The sequence below is a fragment of the Eptesicus fuscus genome, chromosome 3 (assembly GCF_027574615.1).
Source record: "Eptesicus fuscus isolate TK198812 chromosome 3, DD_ASM_mEF_20220401, whole genome shotgun sequence".
Taxonomy (NCBI): Eukaryota; Metazoa; Chordata; class Mammalia; order Chiroptera; family Vespertilionidae; genus Eptesicus; species Eptesicus fuscus.
Genome location: NC_072475.1, coordinates 103,936,108 through 103,948,419, shown reverse-complemented (window position 1 = coordinate 103,948,419; position 12,312 = coordinate 103,936,108).

The window sequence follows — 12,312 nt, the reverse complement described above, 5'->3', positions numbered from 1 at the left end:
ACCAGGCGCCTTGCCATCTTGCAAGGAAAGGAGGATTTTATTGGAAACCTGACTTTCCGCGACAACTGCAAACACTGAACAGCTGCGAGCACCAGAACACCGGTCCCCTATCGGCGCAAACATACAGATTCAAAGGAACTCTTCACTGCACCACGGAAAGGTCAGATTTCGCCTGAAATAAGGTGGGGTTTCTAATCCCCGTGGAGGGTGAGGGAAGCGCTGGGTGAGGGAAGCGTGGCAGCCGCAGGACCGGCAGGAACCGGGAGGTCTATGCCTAGAAAAATCGGCGGCAGTTGGAGCTGCCGTGAACCGTGAATGTGGAAGGGGGTCCTCTGAGCTGCTAACAGAAGTGACCTCTTGAAAGCAACTCATTTTAATCTGACGAGGAGGATCAGACTAAGAATTTTCAAAAGAGTGCAGGTTCCTTAGTCTGGTGCACAGACCCACTGTCCTCACACTTGGGCTCTTTCCAACTCTGATTACTAAGCCCAATACATAGGTAAACCCAGGTGGAAAAACCCTGAAAGACTGCAGGGGGAAGTTGTTTTTCCGGAACCTGGGGAGCAGAGCTTGGTGTGGCCATCGGAGAGGCAGCTCTGAGGCGCACACCTCCACAAGCTCTGAGGTGCACACCTCCACAAACCGGTAGTGAATGCCATAGAGGGGGGGAAAAAAAAAACAAAAAACGAGAGAGGCCCGGAAGTCAATTCAGAAACACTGCCACCCAGGGGCTGAAACGCTAATTGTCTCTGGTGTAATCAAAAATAAATACGAGAAATTAAGACACGGCTGGCTTAAAAAGCAGGACTGGCTTACAACACTGAGAAGCAGTGGAACGAAGCTGAACTGAAATACCACCCAGACTGGGAAACAGGCGTGCCAAACAGAATAATAGAGGAAGTGAATGACAGCCGCTACTGCACATTTTAGTCTTCTTATTTTTTAATTTTTAATTCTTTTTTCAATTTTTTTATTCTAATTTTTTAATTTTCATTTTTTGCATCTTTTACTTAAGAAACTAAATTTTTTCTTTTTCCTCACTCTATTTTCACCTTTTTAATTATTACATTTTTATTTTCAATCACCATTATTATTACTATTATTTTACTTTTTTTTAAAAAATGTCATTTGATTTTCCCTTTCTTGTATTTTGGGATTAGTGTCCTACATTCTATTTGCATCTTTCCCTTACCCTATCTCAACACTAACATTTTGACATCACTCTCCTCCTAACCTTTCCCCTTTTGGTCTCCTGTTTATCTTAACCCTTTCTGGCTATAGATTTTCCCTACTTTTTCAGTTTACCCTCTGCTAAAATTTCACCCTACCTATATATCTAATTCCCAACCCCCTGCTCCAAATCCATACATACCGCTCTCTACGCTACCTTAAAAAAATTATTTTTCTCGCTGGCCTTTTGTTGTTGTTTGCTTGAATGTTGATTAGATTGAATTTTTATGTTTTTTTATGAGATTGTTTTGATTATTCTTTTTGTTTGTTTGGTTCTTTTATTTGCCTTGTTTTTGTTTGTTTTTTACTTTTGTTTTCCCTTGCCTCACTTGATATTAGTTGGTGTTGCAGTTTGTATTAATCTCCAGGCTCGTGTTGCTGGAATTTGCTGGGATTAGTGGTTGTTCTAGTGGAGTTTACTCCCCATATATATAGTTTGTTCCCCTTTTCTCTCTTAGTATCGTTCTTGTCTCTCTTACTTTTTTTCTTTTCTTCTTTTTTTCTGCTCTTTTCCCAAGTTCAGATTCACACTCTTTTTTTTTTGTTCTTTCTTTTTACTCTCCCTCTTCCACTCCTATTCCCTAATTTGTCTTTCTCTGGTGGTTACCTTTATTGGAGGTTATTAATATCGGGAATACAATTCTGTTCAGTGCCTTGTCTGTTGTGCCTGGTTGTGTTGTATTTTATACCTTTAAATCAACGCCGGAGAGAGAAATCTATATAACCAGACATCCAGAGAAGAGAGACCATGAGGAGACAAAGAAATAGCCCCCACAGGAAAGAGAAGCAGGCATCACCAGAAAAGGAAGTAAATGATTTAGAGGCAAACAACCTATCAGAGAAAGAATTCAGAGAAATGGTCATAAAGTGGCTGAAAAGGATGGAAGACAAATTCGACAATATGAGTAAGAACCAAGAAGAAATGAAGAAGAACCAAGAAGAAATGAAGAAGAACCAAGAAGAAATGAAGAAGAACCAAGAAGAAATGAAAAATGACATTGCTGCTGTAAAGAACTCAATAGAAAGCATCAAGAGTAGACTAGACGAAGCAGAAGACCGCATAAGTGAGCTAGAAGACAAGATGGAAAAAAAATACCCAATTACAACAGCTTCTAGAAACAAAAATTAGAAAGATTGAGGAGAGCCTAAAGGAACTTCGGGACAACACAAAACAAAACAACATCAGGATAATAGGGGTGCCAGAAGGAAAGGAAACTGAGCAAGGAATAGAAAACCTGTTTGAAGAAATAATAACAGAAAACTTCCCTGATATAGGGAAGAAAAAACCCACAGAAATCCAAGAAGCTCACAGAGTTCCAAGCAAAATGAACCCCAAAAGACCGACGCCAAGGCACATTATAATTAAGTTGGCAAACACCAACGACAAAGTAAGAATCTTAAAAGCGGCCAGAGAGAGACAGACAGTTACATACAAAGGAACCCCCATCAGACTAGCAACTGATTTCTCAACAGAAACTCATCAGGCCAGAAGGGAATGGAATGAAATATACAAAGTCATGCAAAGGAAGGGTCTAAATCCAAGAATACTGTACCCAGCAAGGCTATCAATCAAAATTGAAGGTGAAATCAGGAGCTTCACAGACAAAAAAGGACTAAGGGAGTTTATCACCACCAAACCAGCAATGAAAGAAATGCTAAAGGGTCTGCTGTAAAAAATTTTAAAAAAAGAAAGAAAGAAAGAAAAAAGAAAGAAAGAAAGAAAGAAAGAAAGAAAGAAAGAGGAAGCAAAGAAGGAACACAGGGGTATAGAATAAAAATGGCGACAAATAAGTGCCTATCAATAATAACTTTAAATGTAAATGGATTGAATGCCCCAATCAAAAGACACAGGGTAACAGATTGAATAAGAAAACAAAACCCATATATCTGCTGTCTACAGGAAACCCACCTCAAAAAAAAGGATGCATACAGACTGAGAGTAAAGGGATGGAAAAAGGTTTTCCAGGCGAATGGAAATGAAAAAAAAGCTGGGGTAGCAATACTTATATCTGACAAATTAGATCTCAAAGTGAAGGACATAACAAGAGATAATGAAGGCCACTTCATAATACTAAAGGGAGAAATCCAACAAGAAGAAATAACTCTGGTAAACATATATGCACCCAATACAGGAGCACCAAGATACATTAAAAAACTCCTGGAAGATATCAAAGGAGAGATTGACAGCAATACAATCATAGTAGGAGACTTCAATACCCCACTATCACCATTGGACAAATCCTCTAAACAAAAAATCAGCAAAGAAACATCAATCCTAAATGACTCACTAGACCAGATGGGATTCATCGACATCTTCAGAACATTTCACCCCAAAGCCACAGAATATACATTCTTGTCAAGTGCACATGGGTCATTTTCAAAGATAGACCATATGTTAGGACATAGGCAAAGTCTCTCCAAATTAAAGAAGATAGAAATCATATCAAGTATCTTCTCAGATCACAGTGGCATAAAACTGGAAATCAACTACAATAAAAACAACCCAAAGAAATCAAACACATGGAGACTAAACAGCATGCTATTAAACCATGACTGGGTTACCAAAGACATCAAGGAAGAAATAAAAAACATCATGGCAACAAATGACAATGAAAACACAACAATCCAAAATTTATGGGACACAGCGAAAGCAGTCTTGAGAGGGAAGTTCATAGCTCTACAAGCCTATTGCAAAAAACAAGAAACAATGGTAATAAATTACCTAACCCAACAACTCAAAGAGTTAGAGAGAGAGCAACAAGAAAAGCCCAGTGTAAGCAGAAGGAAAGAAATAATAAAGATCAGAGCGGAGATAAACGACATAGAGACCAAAGAAACAATACAAAAGATCAACAAAACCAAGAGCTGGTTCTTTGAAAGGATAAACAAGATTGATGAACCTCTAGCCAGGCTCACCAAGAAGCAAAGAGAGAGGACCCAAATAAACAAAATCAGAAATGAAAGAGGTGAAATAACAACAGACCCCGACGAAATACAAAGGATTGTTACAAAATACTATGAACAACTCTATTCCAACAAACTGGACAACTTGGAGGAAATGGACATATTCCTAGACAAATACAACCTTCCAAAACTCAATCAGGAAGAATCTAAACAGCTCAACAGGCCAGTAACTATGGAAGAAATTGAAGCAGTCATCAAAAAGCTTCTGGCAAACAAAAGCCCGGGGCCAGACGGCTTCAGAGGAGAGTTTTACCAAACTTTCAAGGAAGAACTAAAACCTATCCTCCTCAGACTATTCAAAAAAATTCAAGAGGAAGGAACACTTCCAGGCTCCTTTTATGAAGCCAGCATCACCCTAATATCAAAACCAGATAAAGACAACACACTGAAAGAGAATTACAGACCAATATCCCTCATGAACATAGATGCCAAAATCCTCAACAAAATCCTAGCGAATCGGCTCCAGCAATACATCAGAAAGATTATACATCATGACCAAGTAGGATTTATCCCAGGAATGCAAGGATGGTATAATATCCGCAAATCAATAAATGTGATACATCACATAAAGAAATTGAGAGATAAAAATCACATAGTCATATCAATAGATGCAGAAAAAGCATTGGACAAAATCCAACACCCTTTCTTGATAAAAACTCTCAACAAGGTGGGAATAGAAGGATCATACCTCAACATAATAAAAGCTATTTATGATAAACCCACAGCAAACATCATACTCAATGGGCAAAAACTAAAACCATTTCCCCTAAGAACAGGAACAAGACAGGGATGCCCACTCTCACCACTCCTGTTCAACATAGTATTGGAAGTATTAGCTATCGCAATTAGGCAAGAAGAAGAAATAAGAGGCATCCAAATTGGAAAAGAAGAAGTGAAGCTGTCCTTATTTGCAGATGACATGATATTGTACATAAAAAATCCGAAAGACTCCATCAGAAAACTAATAGACTTAATAAATGAATTCGGCAATGTAGCGGGATACAAAATTAACGCCAAGAAATCTATGGCATTTCTATACACCAATAGTGAACTTACAGAAAGAGAGACTAAAAAAGCAATCCCATTTACCATCGCACCAAAAAAATTAAGATACCTAGGAATAAACTTAACTAAGGAGGTAAAAGACCTATACGCGGAAAACTACAGGACACTGAAAAAAAAGATAGAGGAAGATGTAAACAGATGGAAGAACATACCATGTTCATGGATTGGTAGAATCAACATCATTAAAATGTCCATACTACCCAAAGCAATCTATAGATTCAATGCACTTCCCATCAACAGCATATACCAACAGCATATTTCACAGACCTAGAAAGAACTCTCCAAAAATTCATCTGGAATAAAAAAAGACCCCGAATAGCCACAGCAATCCTGAGAAAGAAGAATAAAGTAGGTGGGATCTCAATACCAGATTTCAAGCTGTATTACAAAGCCACTGTTCTCAAAACAGCCTGGTACTGGCACAAGAACAGACATATAGATCAATGGAACAGAATAGAGAATCCAGATATTGACCCAAACCACTATGCTCAGTTAATATTTGACAAAGGAGGCATGAACATTCAATGGAGTCAAGACAGTCTCTTCAATAAATGGTGTTGGGAAAATTGGACACACACATACAAAAAATGAAACTAGATCACCAACTTACACCATACACAAAAAGAAACTCAAAATGGATACAGGACTTAAACATAAGACGGGAAACCATAAAAATACTAGAGGAATCCACAGGCAACAAAATCTCAGACATATGCCAAAAGAAATTCTTCACTGACACTGCCCATAGGGCAATGGAAGCTAAAGAGAAAATTAACAAATGGGACTACATCAAAATAAAAAGCTTTTACACAGCAAAAGAAACCATCAACAAAACAATAAGAAAGCCCACTGCATGGGAGAACATATTTGCAAATGCTATCACTGATAAAGGTTTAATCTCCAACATCTACAGGCAGCTTATGCAACTTAATAAAAGGAAGATAAATGATCCAATAAAAAAATGGGCAACGGACCTAAACAGAATATTTTCAAAAGAAGACAGAAGGAAGGCCAAGAGACACATGAAAACATGCTCAAAGTCACTTATTATCCGAGAGATGCAAATCAAAACAACAATGAGGTACCATCTCACACCTGTCAGAATGGCTATCATCAACAAATCAACAAACGACAAGTGTTGGCGAGGATGCAGAGAAAAAGGAACCCTCGTGCACTGCTGGTGGGAATGCAGACTGGTGCAGCCACTGTGGAGAACAGTATGGAGTTTCCTCAAAAAACTGAAAATGGAACTCCCATTTGACCCAGTAATCCCACTCCTGGGAATATATCCGAAGAAACTAGAAACACCAATCAGAAAGGATATATGCACCCGTATGTTCATAGCAGCACAATTTACAATAGCTAAGATTTGGAATCAGCCTAGGTGCCCGTCAGCAGATGACTGGATCAGAAAACTGTGGTACATCTACACAATGGAATACTATGATGCCATAAAAAAGAAGGAATTTTCATCATTTGCAGCAACCTGGATGGAACTGGAGAGCATTATACTAAGTGAAATAAGCAAGTCAATGAAAGAAAAATACCACATGATCTCACTCATTTATGGATAATAAAGAACATTATAAACTGATGAACAAAAAGATTGATGCAGAGACAGTAAAGCAACAAACAGACTTTCAAATTACAGGGGGAAAGTTAGGGAGAGGTGGGGGAGATAAGAAATCAAACGAAGGACTTGTATGCATGCATATAAGCATAAACAATGGACGCAAAACTCTGGGTGGTGAGGGCATGTATGGGTGTCGGGTGGGGTGGTAATGGTAAGATATGTACACATATAATACCTCAATAAAAAATAATTTTAAAAAAATAAAATAAAAAAATAAAATAAAATAATATGAATTCATTGGGAAGAGAAAAAGTATCAACATACATACAAGTCCCACCTTGCATCTTATTTTACAGCATTTGTTTTAGTAAGAAAAATAGTTGAGGGAATTAGCTTTAACAAGTATGTTAGATTTTAAAAGCTCATGACATATAGGTTTTTATTCATTAATTCAACATCCATGGCACCCCTCTATGTCCTAGACACTGATATTGTAAAAAGATGAATGAAATATGGTTCCTGCATTCAAGGACCTCCAGACCCACAATCAAACTCACATTCTGAGATTCAAGTCAGAATTTTCTCCTAAGCCACAATTAAGGAATTCACCTATGAAAGTCATACTGTTTTTGTGGTTTCTTTGGATTTACATCATTTTGTTTTATGAACCAACTAGAGGCCCAGTGCACGAAATTTGTGCATGGGGGTGGGGGGAGGTCCCTCAGCCCGGCCTGCACCCTCTCTCAATCCAGGACCTTTCAGACATCCCTCTTGCAATGTGGGACTGCTGGCTCCTAACCGCTTGCCTGCCTGCCTGATTTCGCCCCTAAAACTCAAACTTCTTCTTTTTTACTTTTAATATTTATATTTCTTCTTTTTTATTTTAAAATTCAAGCTTCTTGAGAACATGAGGTGTTTCACATTATTCCATATTCCTTACAGAGAGCTAAGCATGGTAAACACAGCAAATACTTAATACTTATGGGCTTCTACACAAACACTTTCCAACCAGGCATGTTTTAATAGGCAGTCTCCAAAAACTTGAACTGGAAAACCTAAAAGTAGAATGCTCAGATTTCAGGCATCAGGTGCTGTTAGCAGGATTTCTATCCCAGTTAAACTCTTATTCTGAGCTCTCAACAGTCTGGACAAACTGCCCTTCACTATCTCCAAAGTTTCTTATTTGTCACTATCCCAGTTTCCTCTGCTACAAATCAAGGTGATAAACTAAACCTTTCATTCTGATCTTCATCGCCACAAGGGAACAGCAAACCTCAATCGAAAAAATTTCCCGCCAGAAGTCACGTCCAAATACTGCGAGACTGAGGACTAGAGGGCTGACTATGTACATGCGCAATAACAGGCTCACATTCTAGCAGTAGGCGCCCAGGCGTCCTCCACAATCCCACAATCCTCTGGTCGCATTCTTCTGGTTTTTCTAGCTCCTTCTTAACTGGTCTGGACTAAGGTAAATATGATGCTTTACTTTGCTTCAAAAGAAAGTGCTTGAAAGGATTATTTGTCTTCTTGGTGTCAATATTATAAATTTGTTTCAAACTGACATTTTATTAATCCTTTTTTCCTGTTAACATTTGCCAAGACTCCTACGGTAGCACATTGGCCAAAACAAATTTCAGCCTTTAAAGACGAACATCAGAAATCCCAGAATACACTAAATGAATTATAGAGTGATGTGAAATAAAGAAATAGTTCATGTAAACTAATTTTAAGACTGAAAGTTAAGGATTTGGGGCTTCATAATATAGCAGATATTTTTAATGTTTGTTAGATGCATGTATTAAAGACAGATAAATGAAGGGAATTTATCTGAGCATATAAAATTATGTGGTAATGTGTCTAACATGATGGTGTTTCCTGAGTTGGTCCTGAATCTCCAGGAAAAAGTCACTGGGGAATACTCAGAAGAGTGCACAACAGTGCTCTCTTCTGTGTCCTGCGGCCTCATTGGCCGGTTCTCCCTCATGTCTCAATTCCAGATGTTTCCTGGCATAGCTAATACTTGCTCTTCTTCCCCCGCTCCATAGCTTTAACCCTCTGTTCTCTTGGGGGTTACATGCCATTCAGAGAGTCTTATGAAAATTATAAAATACATATACACAAATGTTTCTGTATAATTTCAGGGACACTCGGTTTTGAGATGCAGGAATCATAACAAAACCTTTCATTAAAGCTCTTTCTATAGTTGTTTAAATAAATTAATTAAAAAGAGAGTATGTATAAAATAAACATTTTCTTTAGAACAATAAGAAGTAATCAAATAGAATTTTTTCTAGATTTTTAAAAATTTTTACTAACAGTTGACATACAATATTAGTTTCAGATATACAACGTAGTCATTTTTGCTAGGTTTTATCCAGTAAAATTTTATGGAAAGTACAGCAAGCTCTTGCTAAAAGTCTTAGCATATTGTATTTTTGGCTTCCATAGAGTTTGAGATCATTTGAAAGCTGGAAGGGACCCAGTCTCCACAAAATGGAACCAAATGGAAATTGCAGTAGAAACATTATCTTCCCACAGCCCTTCTGAAAGACAACGAAGTGAGGTTTATTTAATGCAGATGTATCATCACTAATTTTCTGTCTGAAGATGTACTTGACAGTGGCCTTACATACATAAGTACACAGATGTACCACAAAGCCCTTATGTTGCCTTTGGAAATGATAAGAACACTGAGGAAATTAATGGTAAATCCTTCCATAGTACAAATATCCACTACTCTTTTGGCCACAGAAGAACTTGTCTGCTACTTCAGGGAGTAGAGTGTGTTCTTCTATCATTGCACAATTTCTGACATACTACAAAATATTTTACCTTTTCATGTCATGCCAGTTAGAAAAATATTTTTTTCCATGGGAAAACCACTGCCTAAACCATTGGCAAAGGTAATGCAAATGAACCCTACTGGACCCTGCAGGGAGATTTGAACTTCCAGTTACTAAAGTACATGGCTCTAGACCTGCCTCCAGTTATTGTTTTATTATTTAATCTAAAGGAAGGGTTTTCTTTTTAGTCATGCCAAGGAGTTATACTTTTAGAACTTATAATGCATGTTTTAAAATGTTCTCAATAATAATCAACTTTTTCCCTTAAAGAAAAAACACACCAAATTATTGGAAGCTGATTTGGGGAAATAAGATGGATGATCAGGTTGATCATTTATTTTTCCCTTTTATAAAAAAGCAGAAGAGATTGTAAAATAAAGTGGTTGACTTTCTAGCATAGGTGGGGCTGTGGTTCCAACCAAGAGCCCTGAAACATCTTAAGCAATATGAATATTATTGGAATTGCCCCTGAGGGTGACCTTCAAGGATGACATTCAGCGGTATGCAAGCATTTGATATATATCACAATCATGCCTCAAATAAAGAAAGATGACATGAAAGGTAAATTTATCATGACACCATAAGAAAAAAATAAGATGAAGGCAATAATCCTGACCAGGGTATTAAAAAAATGCTACATGGCAGAGATAACTCAGATTTCACTCTTGAAGCATGGGTAATATTTAGATGTATAGAAAAGGAAGTGTGCTCCATCCTATGAGAAATGTAAGGTATATGTGTGAGATAGGGAGCAGATCAATTTGACTGAGGTAATGTTTTCATGTATAAAATGTATACAGTAGATGTATTTAGACATATTAGGGTTCAATTTGAATTTGAGTGCCAGGATCCCAAGGAGTTCTGATTTATATTATGGTCAGTGGAGAGTCATTGAAAGTTTTTTACCAGAGTCACAGTGTAGAGAATGTAAGACACGAGGAAGATTCATCTGTTAGCAGAATGGACTGTAGAGAAGTGGAGACTAGGGAGAAGGAGGCCAGATGGAGGCTCTATGGCAGAACAGATGTAATGAGAATCTACCCTGTGGTGGCCATCATGTGGTACTGAGTGGGAAACTATGATGAAAATATGAATTTCACACCCTTAAAATGTCAGAACATTCAACTAATTCAAAAAGTATATTGGAATGATGCATTAGAAAACACAAAATAGCTCAGTAAATTTTTTTATAATTTGTTTATGCAGTGGGAAAATATTAAATCTGCTGTTAGGCGGTCAAAACCCAAATTTTTAAAATCTGAATGTCTTAGTATGAGCCAAATATTATTAGGAAAAAAACTTAAAACTTTTATGTTGTTTTTACTATTAAAAGTATTTTTATCAGAGACTAAAGATAGCTCCTTAACTAATACTTATTATCAGTTGCAAGGCACAAGGCTCTAAATTACACACACACACACACACACACACACACACACACACACACAGAAAGGGCTGGAATTTGATTTTACCCTAATTAAAAGCTAATAAGTTGCATAACAATTATTTCATGAATGTTGGAAGAACACATGAGATTCCTGGATCAGACACAAAAAACTTCTCTATTAATGGTGCAGCAGGCAGCATGAGCAGGTTTGCATCAGTTCTCTGTCTCCACAGACCAGAGGGAAATGCAGAGGGTCCATATAGATGCTGTGCACACTGTGGGTTCGTGTTGCATCCAAGGAACCCTAAAATTAGGGAATCCATCTATTCTATGGTCCCAATGGGAGACATTACCTTATTCCTCAGGGTCACTTGCTGCCATAGACAACCCTAAGAAGTGGCTTGAATAAAGGGCTAATAAGGCTTTACATTATTGGCATACTTAGCAAATCATATATATACTAATAAAAGCCTAGGTGGCCCTCACACCCTCACACGATGCCCTCAAGGTCATCACAAGATGGCCACTCCCACGTTGCCACAAGATGGCCACCACAAGATGGCCAGCAGGGGAGCAGTTAGGCATCAATCAGCAGGGGAGCAGTTAGGGGACGATCAGGCTGGCAGGCGAGTGGTTAGGAGCCAGCAATTCCAGATTGTGAAACCGGCAGTCGAACATCCCCCGAGGGGTCTCAGATTGGAGAGGGTGCAGGCTAGGCTGAATTTTGTGCACCAGGCCTCTAGTCTATATATATAAAAGTCTAAGTGACCATTATGACCGAATGACCAGAATGACCAGTCAACTGGCTGGTAGCTATGATGTGCACTGACCCAGACCTTGCTGCTGGGACCCTGTCAGCCCCAAATATGGTTCACCCACACCCTGGACCCAGACAGGAGGGAGCCCAATTCCTCGTGGAATCGACCGTACCTTAGCTTGCTGCTGGGGCCCTGACAGCCCCAAATCTGGTTCACCCGCACCCCAGACCCAGACATGAGGAAAGAGGGAGCCCGATTCCTCGTTGAATCAACTGTTAGTTAGCTTGCTGCTGGGCCAACCTCCCACAGTCCCTCCCCCCAGCGGGCTGGCTCCCTGAACGACCCCAATTGCCAGCCAGGCCAAAGGACCCCACCCATGCACGAATTTGTGCACCATGCTTCTAGTAGTAGCATAAGAAACCCATGCAGAACTGTCTTTTGCAACAAAGCACTTAAAAACAATGCTGTGCACATATTAAAGACTCAATGTAT